Raw genomic sequence first — 14262 nt, 5'->3', positions numbered from 1 at the left:
GTCTTTTCAAATGAGTCAGTTCTTCACATAAGGTGGCCAAAGTATTGGAGTTTCAGCTTCAGCATCAGTCCTTCCAATGAATATTCAGGGTTGATTTCCTTTAGGATGGACTGGTTGGATCTCGTTGCAGTCCAAGGAACTCTCAAGAGTCTTCTCCAACACCACATTTCAAAAGCATGAACTCTTTGGCACTCAGCTTTCTTTATAGTCCAACTCTCACATCCATACATGACTACTGGAAAAACCATAGCTTTGACTAGACGGACCTTTGTTGTCAAAGTAATGTCTCTGCTTTTTAATATGCTATCTAGGTTGGTCATAACTTTTCTTCCAAGAAGCAAGCGTCTGTTAATTTCATGGCTGCAGTCACCATCTGCAGTGATTTTGGAGCCCCCCCAAAATAAAGTCTGTCACTGTTTCCACTCTTCCCCTATCTATTTGCCATGAAGTGATGGGACCAGACGCCATGATCTTAGTTTTCTGAATGTTGAGTTTTAAGCCAACTTTTTCACTCTCCTCTTTCACTTTCTTTAGTTCTTTTTGCTTTCTGCCATAAGAGTGGTGTCGTCTGCATATCTGAGGTTACTGATATTTCTCCTGGCAATCTTGATTCCTGCTTGTGCTTCATCCAGCCCAGCGTTTCTAATGATGTACTCTGCATATAAGTTAAATAAGCAGGGTGACAATATACAGCCTTGACGTACTCCTTTCCCTGTTTGGAACCTTTTCCTATTTAATGCATGTCTCTCAATAATTGACAGGACAAGAGGATGAAAATCAAGAAGCGCCTGAAAGATTTTGAATGACACAATGAGCAAACTTAATTTAATGAACGTATCAGTATACACAACATTGCATCCAATAACCACAGGATACATATTCTTTTCAAGACCAAGTAGTATTTACCAAACTTGGAGATATCATAGTAATCTTTGACAGACTTAAAATGACTGAAATAATACTGTGTGTTTTGTGACCACAATGCAATTATACCAGAAATCAGTAGCAAAAAGATAACTAGAAAATAAATCCCCTTGTGCATGCAAATTGTATAAGGTGTCTTTAGTTAGGTTATCCTGCAAGTAAACAGCCTCAGACTCTCTTTGACTTACTAACACATTTCTTTTCCATTCATGTTAATTCGTGTTTTCGATGTTGCAGCTCTGCTCTACCCAAGCTATGGGTTAGCCTCAGGTCTGCTTTCCATATCTTTTTATTCTGGGATCCAGGCTGAAGGAGGCATCTCTAAGTGGGACATACCTTTCTGTGGCAGAAGGCACTGGAGTGCAAAACCCCTAGCCAAACCACACAATTTAGTGTAAAAGCTCTGCTCCAATATAGCATACATGTAACAGTCCTTGGGCCCAAAAAAGCCACCTGGTCAAATCCAACGTGAATGGGTATGTATTATCCTATTACAGTTTAGGAGGGAATGACTAATTGAGAAAAATAATATGTCTACATCTTAATTTAAGAAATCCATATCTATGTAACCCACAATTCAAAGAAGAAACCACAGTGGGCATTAGGTAAAAAATTGAATTGATAATTAAAAAACCCAGCATGTTAAAACCCTGGAATGCAACTAAAGCAATTTGTAGAGGAAAGTATATACTTAAATGCATATGCTAAAAATGAAGAAAGACTGAAAGTCAATGGGATAGGCATCTCACTTCACCTCAGGAAGTGAGAAAAAGAATACTCCACAGTAGTTGTGTCTTAGGAGGATACTGAGTGGCTGGGGGACAGGAGTAGAATTATTTTTCACTGTATATCCTTTTTATGTTTTAAATTTCACATCATATGCACTTACAATTTTTTTTAGGAAAACACAGTATTGAATATGGCTTATAATGCACCCATTCCTTATATACATTTAGCTTGACGGGCTTGAAAGGAAAAAGAAAAAGAACAAAAAGAAACCAGTTTAAGAATAAGAAGGGAGAAGTAACCATCATCCAAAACAGAAAGATCAGAAGAATTTTGAGAGACTGTGACATACAACTCTATGGCCACAAACTTGAAGCCTTAGAGGAAAGGATTATTTCCTATCAACATACAGTCAAATTTGACACAAGAAGAAATGAAAAACCAAAATAGATTACTTATCATAGGAGAAATCAGAAAGATGATTCAAAATCTACTATTTAAAAAATCTACTTTTTAGGACTTCCCTGATGAGTCCACTTAGAGAAACTGAGTCCACCTGCCAGTTTGGGGGATCCTCTGTCCAGGATTCCACATATCATGGAACAGCTAAGCCCGTGGGCCGCAACTACTGAGCCCTGGTGCTGAAAACACTGAAGCCTGTGTGCCTAGAGCCCATGCTGCACAAGAGAAGCCACTGCAACGAGAAGCCGGTGCACTGCAACTAGGGAGCAGCCCCCACTTGCCACAACTAGAGAAAGCCTGGACACAGCAAGGAAGACTTAGCGCAGCCAAAAATAAATTAATAAAAATCTACCTTTTAAAAATGGGGGCCAGGTAGATTCCAAGCTGAATGTATTACCTAACCTTTAAAGAATGGATGATTCTGAAGTTATTTAAAATATCCCTGTCTATAGAAAAAAGGTAAAATCCTCCAATTTGTTTCACAAAGCCAGTATAATTTTACAACCAAAACCTAATGAAAGTAGTGCAAAAGTAGAATTATAGACTGATCTCACTAATGAATATGTGTTTGCAGAAATTTTAAATAAAGTATCAGCGAGTAGAATCAGGCAAACAGAAGCTAGAAATTTCTCTCTCTCTCTCTCTCTCTCTCTCTCTCTCACACACACACACACACACACATACACCAGTAAGTACAAACAACAAAAACACTAAAACCCTCCTATAACCCCCCCTGGTTACAGGACTGGGAGGGCTTTATTAAAGCGATTCACTATCAGGACACTTCTCAATAAATTCCATGATTTAAATAATGGAGAAAAACCTTATGATCATATCAGTAGCTTCAAAAATGCATTTGATAAAGTTTATCTCATTCCTAATAAAATTCTAATAGTAATAGCGTGAAACAAATATGTTGAAAGCTACCTACCAAAAGGGCTTTCCTGGTGGCTCAGTAGTACCTGTCAATGCAGGAGATGCAGGTTTAATCCCTGGGTTGAGAAGATCCCCTGGAGAAGGAAACGGCAACCCACTCCAGTATTCTTGCCTGGGAAATCGCATGGACAGAGGAGCCTGGCAGGCTACAGTCTATGGGGTCACAAAGAGTCGGATATGACTTAGCAATTAAACAACAACAAATTTACCTAAAACTAACAGTAAATACTGTCATTCATGGTGAAACATGAAAATAATTTCTGTTAAAATCACCATTATGATTTGACTGGCAAATCGAATAACAAGAGAAAAGTTATCTTTTTGTTCCTGATGATATGATTACATACTTAGAGAAACTGAGAGACTCTGGTTAAAAAAAGATAATTTGGTATTGGGGATAGATTTTAAATAAAGATCAAGAACTTTACTAAATGTGTAAATGGGAAAAAGTATTGCATTTATAATAGCAACAAAAATAATGAAATACTTTGATAAAAATCTAACAAGACATAGGACTTGGATAAAGAAAAGTATAAAATATTATTGTCACTAGTATAAAACCACTAAAGTCTGAATAAGTGCAAAGCCATATCATGTTCTTGGATATAAAGACAATATTTAGATGTCAGTTCTCCACAAAATAGTATGTACACTTAATGCAATCCCACTTATAATGCTCATAGGTTTTTTTCTTAATTAGATAAAATAATCTTAAACTTTACACAAAGGTTAACTGAGATACTATGGGAAAAACTGTGGAAAATTCTGAAAGAGATGGGAATACCAGACCATCTGACCTGCCTCTTGAGAAACCTGTATGCAGGTCAGGAAGCAACAGTTAGAAATGGACATGAAACAACAGACTGGTTCCAAATAGGAAAAGGAGTACGTCAAGGCTGTATATTGTCACCCTGCTTATTTAACTTATATGCGGAGTACATCATGAGAAACGCTGGGCTGGAAGAAACACAAGCTGGAATCAAGATTGCTGGGAGAAATATCAATAACCTCAGATATGCGGATGACACCACCCTTATGGCAGAAAGTGAAGAAGAACTAAAGAGCCTCTTGATGAAGGTGAAAGAGGAGAGTGAAAAAGTTGGCTTAAAGCTCAACGTTCAGAAAACTAAGATCATGGTGTCTGGTCCCATCACTTCATGGGAAATAGATGGGGAAACAGTGGAAACAGTGTCAGACTTTATTTTTTTGGGCTCCAGAATCACTGCTGATGGTGACTGCAGCCATGAAATTAAAAGACGCTTACTCCTTGGAAGGAAGGTTATGGCCAACCTAGATAGCATATTTAAAAGCAGAGACATTACTTTGCCAACAAAAGTCCGTCTAGTCAAGGCTATGGTTTTTCCAGTGTCATGTATGGATGTGAGAGTTGGACAGTGAAGAAAGCTGAGCACCGAAGAATTGATGCTTTTGAACTGTGGTGTTGGAGAAGACTCTTGAGAGTCCCTTGGACTGCAAGGAGATCCAATCAATCCATCCTAAAAGAGATCAGTCCTGGGTGTTCATTGGAAGGTCTGATGTTGAAGCTGAAACTCCAATACTTTGGCCACCTCATGCGAAGGGTTGACTCATTGGAAAAGACCCTAATGCTGGGTAGGATTGGGGGCAGGAGGAGAAGGGGATGACAGAGGATGAGATGGTTGGATGGCATCACCGACTCAATGGACATGAGTTTGGGTAGTCTCTGGGAGTTGGTGATGGACAGAGAGGCCTGGCGTGCTGCAATTCATGGGGTCGCAAAGAGTCGGACACGACTGAGTGACTGAACTGAACTGATGGGAAAAAATATCAGATATTGGAACTTATTGATGTAAGAATTGATGTTGGTATAGGAATTGTTAGCGCAGTGGACCACAACTGAGAATTCAGAATTGGTGCACATAAGAGGTTAATACATACTAAAGGACATTTGAATTTAGTAGATAAAGGAAGAACATTTTTAAATGATGTTGGTTCACCTGGTTATTCTGCCAGAAGAAAGTAAATTTGAACCTCTATCTTACTTCATGTCCACAAATAAATTCCAGATGGAAAAAAAGATAAATATAAAAAAGTAAAATATTTTATGAGATAATTTAGGAGGCTACATGTATTTTCTAAAGATCAAGGAGATCTCTTTTACTAAGACTAGGAATCCAGAAGTTATAAAGAAAAGATAAATATATTGGACTAAAATATTTTAAAACTATTTATATTATAAATGGTATCATAAACTAAGTTAATGGGCAAATGATAATATCTGTAATGTGATGGTAGAATTAATTTCTATAATCTTAACAAATTTCAGCTCATATAAATTGACAAGAAAAATACTAAGTAATGCAATAGAAAAGTGAGCAACAGATATGAAGAGAAAATTCACTCAAAAAGTCCAAATATTCTCTGCCATATAAAAATATGCTCAAATTTCTTGATGGTCTACAAGGCCATTGGTAGTACCTTCCCCTAAACTGGGAAAGGTCAGGGCCCTTCCTCCACACTGAACACAGCAAGGATACTTGCTTTTGCAAGCCATTTGTGGACTGGATTTCAGCCATGACAAACTGTGTACAAGCTGTATAATGCATGCAGTGGTCTGGACTAAGAAATGCAAATTAATAGTGGAATATTGCTCTATATCCATTAAACTGGCAAAACTTGAGCTATGGTACCTGTTGCCAGCAGGGATGTGGGGGAAGTATGCTCTCATACATCGGAGTTGTAAAGTGTTCCAGCCCTTTTGGAAGGCAATCTGGAAATATCTATTAAAATTAAAAATACATATTCCCCTTGACCCCAGAATCCTACTCCTAGGAATCTATTCCATAAAAATAAAAGTGCTAATTTGTAAGGACATGTGTGCAAGAATGTTTATTGCAGGATTGTTTGTAGCTGCCAAGAACTGGAAACATGGTGAATGGCCATTAATCACAGAATGGCTGAAAAATTAAAATATATTACTCCATAGAATATTACATGGCCATTAAATGGAATGAATTATAGCCTTGCCAGATGTCTGACAGAGATTTCCATGAGATACTGGTTAGTGAGCAAACAAAGATGCAAAATGAATGTGACGTGATCAGTCCTGGGTGTTCATTGGAAGGACTGATGTTGAAGCTGAAACTCCAATACTTTGGCCACCTGATGCGAAGAGCTGACTCATTGGAAAAGACCCTGATGCTGGGAAAGATTGAGGGCGGGAGGAGAAAGGGACAACAGGGGATGAGATGGCTGGATGGCATCGCCGACTCGATGGACATGGGTTTGGGTGGACTTAGGGAGTTAGTGACGGATAGGGAGGCCTGGCGTGCTGCAGTCCATGGGGTGGCAAAGAGTCGGACACGACTGAGCGACTGAACTGAACTGATGCCGTTATGGTAAAAAACAACCAAAAAACCCTCCCTGCATATGTGGGAATATATGAGTGTGTATGATAACAAAAGGGAACCTAAATGGACTCTAGGTTGTTAATGTTGAAGGAAGAGAGGAAAAGAGGGAAAAAGTTGTCCACGATAAAAACAGCAAGTTTGATACAATCCCATTCATGTAAAATTGTGGGAATATCTGTTCCTAGGTGTGTACATATGTGTGTATGTAAATACAACAAAGGAAGTTCACCTCAGTGTTACTGGTTAGGATGGTGAGATTTCAGTGGATTTTTATTTTCATGATGGTTTCTTTATATATTGTTCCAATTCTTTATAATGGACGTGTATTATTTTTATATCCAGGAAGAAGATGAAGTTATTTTCACTTTGAAAATAAAAATAACAACAAAACTCAAATAAACCCCAAACCAGAAATACTAATATGACCCAGTAACACACACATTCTTATTTATAGTTGGCTGGAGGGGACTCAGCCTGAAAAGGGGATGGAAGAGAACGAACAAAGCAAAGGTCTATCACTCTGAAGTATTGCCTCTATTGCAAATTATGGGGCAGCTGGGAAAATGTTTAAAGTCACACATGTATTTGTTACAGCATCTCTTTTTGATGGTTTCCCTGTGTCAGCAGAATCATTTGCTGCTTTTGGTAAACCTAGAAACCTTCAGTGGAAGTTTGATATTTTGGTATTTGTTTTTTTCTTTATGGGCGAACACGCAGAGTGGAGGGTCATGAGAGGGGAAAGGACTGTGTAAGGAAGAGACTGGGAGGCCTCTCTAGCAGTTGGGGTCACCTCTCTTCAAAGTTGCTGCTTTGAAGCCGTCCAATTTTTATTTTTTTGGCCACATGGTGCAACGTGTGAGATCTTAGTTCCCCAACCAGGGATCGAACTGCGTTCCCTGTAGGGGACGCACCGAGTGATAACTACTGGACTACAAGGCAAGTCCCCGAAGGAGTATAGTTTTATCCGTTTAAGAGTTTTCCTCCCTGCTTTGCAGATGGCTAATGAAAATGACATTATGTGATGTTACAAACCCAGAATTGCACATTTTAGGCTGAGAGTGAGATTCACTTCTGTGTTTTGGACTTGAGAGAAGAGTTATTTGGACTGGGGATTAGAGATTGGGAAACTTGTTGACCTAGATTTAAGTTGGTGTTGTAGTTAGCCTGGGTTTACTTTTACTCAGTTATTCTTTCACAACTGAGAAAAACAACAGAAATCTTTCCTGCCCATAAAATGAGCTGTCCTAAGAGTATGTCTAAGAGCTGTTGAAAGATTTAAATGGGCTCATTTACGGATAAAGTGATTTAGAATAGGGCCTGTACCTGGGAAGCACACAGTAAGTATTGCTCTTATTGTTTTTACTAGTATTACTATCAATCTTTTCTTATAGGGTGGGCTTGACTGTCTGCTTGCACGGTGCATATTTTATTTTTTTTTTTGGAAATGGCTAATAATACATGTCATTGATGTAATTTAAGCTCGAGATGCTATGTGAATTACTTTCTGTATAATACTTCATCCAACACTGTGAACTTGAGGGCACTAAATTCTATTTGGTGGCAAAATTAAATCAATGGTTACTTACAGTCACCACACAATGACACTTAGGGATTTAATAAGATATAAAAAATACTTCTGATTTCCTTAAATAAATGGGATTTTCAATAAAATCATGTGTTACTGATGCTTGACTTGGGATAAGACACATGGAAAGTACAGGTCTGTGGGGGTGTGTTGTGCTCAGTCGCACAGTCGTGTTAGACTCTTTGTGACCCCATGGACTGTAGCCCGCCCCAGGCTCCTCTGTCCATGGGATTCTCCAGGCAAGAATACTGGAGTGGGTTACCATGCCCTCCTATGTGGGGGTACCTAGCAGTTTTTGTCAAGGATGTCTTTTTCTAATAATTAGAAAAAGAATTTTCTGATGAGTAGTGACAGAGGATCTCTCCTTGTCAGACCCCTTTGAGCTCTGTTCCTGATTCAGTTCAGTTCAGTTCAGTCGCTCAGCCGTGTCCGACTTTTTGCGACCCCATGAATCGCAGCACGCCAGGCCTCCCTGTCCATCTCCAACTCCCAGAGTCCACCCAAACTCATGTCCATTGAGTCGGTGATGCCATCCAGCCATCTCATCCCCTGTCGTCCCTTTCTCCTCCCGCCCTCAATCTTTCCCAGCATTAGGGTCTTTTCCAATGAGTCAGCTCTTCCCATTAGGTGGCCAAATTATTGGAGTTTCAGCTTCAACATCAGTCCTTCCAATGAACACCCAGGACTGATCTCCTTTAGGATGGACTGGTTGGATCTCCTTGCAGTCCAAGGGACTGTCAAGAGTCTTCTCCAGCGCCACAGTTCAAAAGCATTAATTCTTCAGCGCTCAGCTTTCTTTATAGTCCAACTCTCACATCCATACATGACCACTGGAAAAACCATAGCCTTGACTAGACAGACCTTTGTTAGCAAAGTAATGTCTCTGCTTTTTAATATGCTGTCTAGGTTGGTCATAACTTTCTTTCCAAGGAGTAAGCGTCTTTTAATTTCATGGCTGCAGTCACCATCTGCAGTGATTTTGGAGCTCAGAAAAATAAAGTCAGCCACAGTTTCCACTGTTTCCCCATCTATCTGCCATGAAGTGATGGGACCAGATGCCATGATCTTAGTTTTCTGAACGTTGAGCTTTAAGCCAACTTTTTCACTCTCCTCTCTCACTTTCATCAAGAGGCTCTTTAGTTCTTCTTCACTTTCTGCCATAAGGGTGGTGTCATCTGCATATCTGAGGTTATTGATATTTCTCCCAGCAATCTTGATTCCAGCTTGTGTTTCTTCCAGCCCAGCATTTCTCATGATGTACTCTGCATATAAGTTAAACAAGCACGGTGACAATATACAGCCTTGACGTACTCCTTTTCCTATTTGGAACCAGTCTGTTGTTCCATGTCCATTTCTTTTTTTTTTTTTTTTTTTTTTTTTTTTTTTTTTTTCCATGTCCATTTCTAATTGTTGCTTCCTGACCTGCATACAGGTTTCTCAAGAGGCAGGTCAGGTGGCCTGGTATTCCCAGCTGTTTCAGAATTTTCCACAGTTTATTGTGATCCACACAGTCAAAGGCTTTGGCATAGTCAATAAAGCAGAAATAGATGTTTTTCTGGAACTCTCTTGCTTTTTTGATGATCCATTGGATGTTGGCAATTTAATCTCTGGTTCCTTTGCCTTTTCTAAAACCAGCTTGAACATCTGGAAGTTCATGGTTCATGTATTGCTGAAGCCTGGCTTGGAGAATTTTGAGCATTACTTTACTAGCGTGTGAGATGAGTGCAATTGTGCTGTTGTTTGAGCATTCTTTGGCATTGCCTTTCTTTGGGATGGGAATGAAAATTGACCTTTTCCAGTCCTGTGGCCACTGCTGAGTTTTCCATATTTGTTGGCATATTGAGTGCAGCACTTTCACAGCGTCATCTTTCAAGTCTTAAATAAAGTCTTTCTTGCCATTTGAAAAAAAAAGAATCTTACAATATCACACACTGAGGATGAGGGGTTTTGCTGTTGGGTTTGGTGTTCTGTTTCATCCAGCTATAATGTCCCGTCACCTATGTGACCTCTATAGTTCCGAAAGCAGAGTCTTAGAAGGCCATTACTAACACTTTGTACCTCCTTCACCCTCCCTGGAGTTCTGGATGAGCTATTTTGACCCACCCACTGGGAGAGCACTCCTGGCATTGGAAGGTCAGGAGCCCTGAAAAGAAGGCAGGAGATGAGAAAGCCTCATTCCTCCCGCATTAGCTGTGAGTCGGCAAAAGAAACCCCCTGCAGGGCTTCCAGATTTTAAAAGCACCCTGGTGCTTAATGACAATTGTGTGAGTGCAGAGCAAATGCAGGAGGACTCTGCCCCTCTCTAGCCTTATTCTTCATTCCATTTCTGTGAAAATAGAAACTAGTCAAATGTCCTGACCAGTGGTATCCTGAATTTTTACTCCTAGGGCTCAACTGCCTGCCTCACTTTTGGCAATGTTGAGTAAGTTCCAGTTTGTGTTTGGCATCTCTCCTAAAGGGCTCTGTCTGGGCACAGATTTGTAACCCTTTCCTAGCAGCACTGACTTCCCAGGCAGCGCTAGTGGTAAAGAATCCACCTGCCAATACAGGAGAGTCAAGAGATGTGAATTCAATCCCTGGATCCGGAAGATCCCTTGGAGTAGGAAGTAGCAACCTGCTCCAGTATTATTCTTGCCTGGGAAACTCCATGGACAGAGGAGCTGGGCGGGCTATAGTCCATGGCTTGTAAAGAGTCCGATACAACTGAACACACCTAGCAGCACCATGTGCCCTTGATGCATTTAAGACATCTGGTCACCCTTTAGTCTCTTGGTCCTGGAAAGAAGATTGGGAACAATCTTGTGAGTTCTTAGTCTGTGCTCTGGGAACCTCTCTCCAGACTGTCTGAGGCATAAATGTCTGTGACTTCTAGGCCAAATGAATAGTCATTGGATGTATCAATCATCAGGAGACGTGGCCCGTGGGGCTTTTCCAAAAGGCAGGGCAGGGCATCTCAGGCCATTCTGCTAGATATTCAATTTCAGGCAATTGACCATTCGTTCAGAGGACATAAATACAGGCTATAGATACAACTTGCATTCTCACAGAAAGAAGTAGAAGGTGTTGCAGATTTCGTGAGTGAAGAAACTAACATGGTGTGTGTCATATATTCACAGTGAAGTTGTTAGTAGGGATTATCTCTCTCATTTCTCAAAGCAGGCAGACTGCAGGTTCCAGTGGATTGCTGACTGTCTCAGCAATTGTCACACTCTGATCAAAGTAGTTCATTGCCTGCTGGGGCTGTTTTTTTTTCTTTTTCCTGAAGGAAAAATCGTTGCAATCTTCCTGCACAAAACTGGTATAGCCAGGGAATATTTGGTCCATATATTGTCAACTCCACTGAATATAAGTTTCTGGCAACAAAAGAAACTGGACTGGCAAGCAATTTGAGGTAAGTCCATGTGGTTATTTTTTCTTCACCTCACAGTGAATCATAGATCTGATGCCAGAACAGCTTTGGAACTGGGCATTTTTCCCCCTATCTGATGCAGGATGGATGATAAATAGATCAACCATGTTTTACTGCTCTAACAGTATGGGGGATCATGGGTAACTTTTTCTCAGAAGAAAGCCATGTTCCCCATCTCCCCCAGCTTTGCAGATGGACTCACCAAAGCTCAGAGAGGAAAAGGTGACTTGCTTTTATGACAGCATGCCCATTTGGTTGACCCAATGGAGCAGTTCCTTAATTTCAAACAGGTGATCCTGCCATGGTTCTTACTCAACTGCATCACTCAGAAAACATCCTAAAATGTGAACAATCAAGTTTTCCGTTGCTGTATCCATTTGACAGGTGGCATATTCATTACATGTCGATATCCTGATGTGGCATTAATTCAGGACTGTTTGCCATGGACCTACTGCCATTAAATCATTCAACAAACATCTTATGAATACCAACGATGTTCCCAAACCTCATGACAGTAGGACTCACTTGTGTCATCTTGATGCTTTTTCAACCCTCTTCTGCCTTGGAAGGTATCTATGTAAACATTGCTGGTTTGGCAGTTTCTTCCAGGGCTGGAACCCTGCAAGATTCCAAACTTTGTCGCTTTCAAAGTCTGTCTTCCCTATAAAATGACACTAGAGGGCGCTCAATTGCCGGTAACAAATTTGGGCGGGTGGACTTCGCGCAGTATTTCAAGACTTTAGTTTTATTCTTTTCAGTAAAGAACAGTTGCACAACTCCATCTCCTCCTAGTGGGGTGTCAAAAGAGAAGACACTCTAAGGTGGACTAGATGTTGGTTTCCATTCTGGCTTTCTCCCTGAAAATCCAGGCTTTTGAAATATCCCTGTTAACAGTAAGTAACTTGCTAGTACACACATCCTGGGTATTAACATTTAATTACATCCTCTTGTTGTCCACCACATCCACATCTAATCTTTAGATATCCCAAAAGGAAATTCTTGAAAAGACGGACTCCATCCATTATAAACTCAAAGACTTGACCGACAGACTAATTTGGCTCTCACTCTGGTTTGAGTTAATGTCCTTTTCCTTGTACACAGGCACGTCTTGCCTCCCATTTTGGCTGGGGATTATCTGGCTTCATGGAGGAGCAAATGGCAACCCACTCCAGTATTCTTGCCTGGAGGGTCCTATGGACAAAGAAGCCTGGCGGGCCACAGTCCATGGGTGGCAGAGTCGGACGTGACTGAGCGACTAACACTGTCTGGCTTCATTGGATCTAGTGGACCACACACTGTTTGCCTCTGACTCCCCTTAAGCCCACCATCCCTTATCTTCTGTTCTTGCCCTTCTTTGTACCTCTTAAGCACCAACCAGGACTCAACCTTTCATCCTTTTCCTAAGGAGAAGGGAGAAATATTTCTCAGGTGCTAACATCATCAGTTGCTTTTCCTTATGTCACTTACACTATGACATGAACGTCTTCCCAGAAACCCTTAAGAGCTGGTATCTGATATCTCCATTTTACAGATGAAGAAACTGAGGTTCAGGATTAAATCATAGGCCAGAATTTGTATACCTTGTAAGTAGATGAGCCAGGATTTAGTCCCGAAGTTTTCTGATAATGCTTTCCTCTGTACCTCCCTCCTTACTCTTCAGTATTGTCATCAGTGTTAACCACATGAAAGTTTACCAAAATTCACAATGTAGGGTAAACACTAGCTTAAGAAAAACAGTACACAAATGAAAATGAACCTCAATTCTGATGAAATCTGCCCTCCTATCCCCTCCTTATATGGATTTCCCAGCTCAGTGGTAAAGAATTCACCTGCCAATGCAGGAGACTCAAGAGATGTGGGATCCCTGGGTTGGGAAGATTCCCTGGAGTAGGAAATGGCAACCCACTCCAATATTCTTGCCTGGAAAGTTCCATGAACAGAGGAGCCTGGCAGGCTATGGTCCATAGGGTTGAAAAGAATTGGACATGACTGAGAGCAGACACGCATGCACACACACCCCCCCCTTATAACTGAAGATTAAAAAGAAATCAAACTTGGGATAGGAGTAGCTTTGGTCATTAAGTAAAAATGCATTCTTGGTTCAGCCTCCTCATTATGAAATTTCACCTTAGAAAGCATCCCAGAGTGGCTAATATGTGACATTACAACACTTATATTTGACTTTACAGAAAGACCAGAAATCCAAAGGCCTTCAGAATCTCTGTTAATGAGCTCATTTGTTTGGCATAGTTATAGCTTCAATATTTGAAGCTTTTCATGGCAAGGAATTTCCCTCTGTGTTACTTGGTATGCGGTAAGAGGCTAATATGAATATAGAATTATCAAGTAGAAAGTTGAATTTCCTCCAGCAGACATGCTTTCTACTGTCTAGTACAGTTATAAGGGAGAACTGGCCATAGAAATTTCTGGGTTAGTGGGCTTCTGGCATTATTATGAGTAGAGATTAAAAAAAAACACTTTGAGATATAAATTCATCTATTGTACAGTTCACCCTTTAAAGTGTACAGTTGAATGAGATTTGTTGTATTCACAGGTAAGTGCAACTATCACCGTTGTCAACTTTAGAAATTTTTCATCACCTGAAGAAGAAATCTTGGGGAATTCCCTGGTGGTCCAGTGATTAGGACTTGGTGCTTTCACTGCGGGGGTCCAGGTTCAATGTCTTGTCAGGATTTAAGATCCCGCAAGCCATTCAGTGTTGCCAAAAAAAAAAAGGAAATCCTTTTAGCTGTTACTCTCCTGTTCCTCGCACCTGCCCATCCAGTCCTAAGTAACCACTAATACAGTCTTAGTCTATGGGTTTCCCTATT

The sequence above is a fragment of the Giraffa tippelskirchi genome, chromosome 7 (assembly GCF_054371585.1).
Source record: "Giraffa tippelskirchi isolate mGirTip1 chromosome 7, T2T-mGirTip1v1.2.pri, whole genome shotgun sequence".
Classification (NCBI taxonomy): Eukaryota; Metazoa; Chordata; class Mammalia; order Artiodactyla; family Giraffidae; genus Giraffa; species Giraffa tippelskirchi.
Note: the sequence above shows the minus strand (reverse complement) of the source record.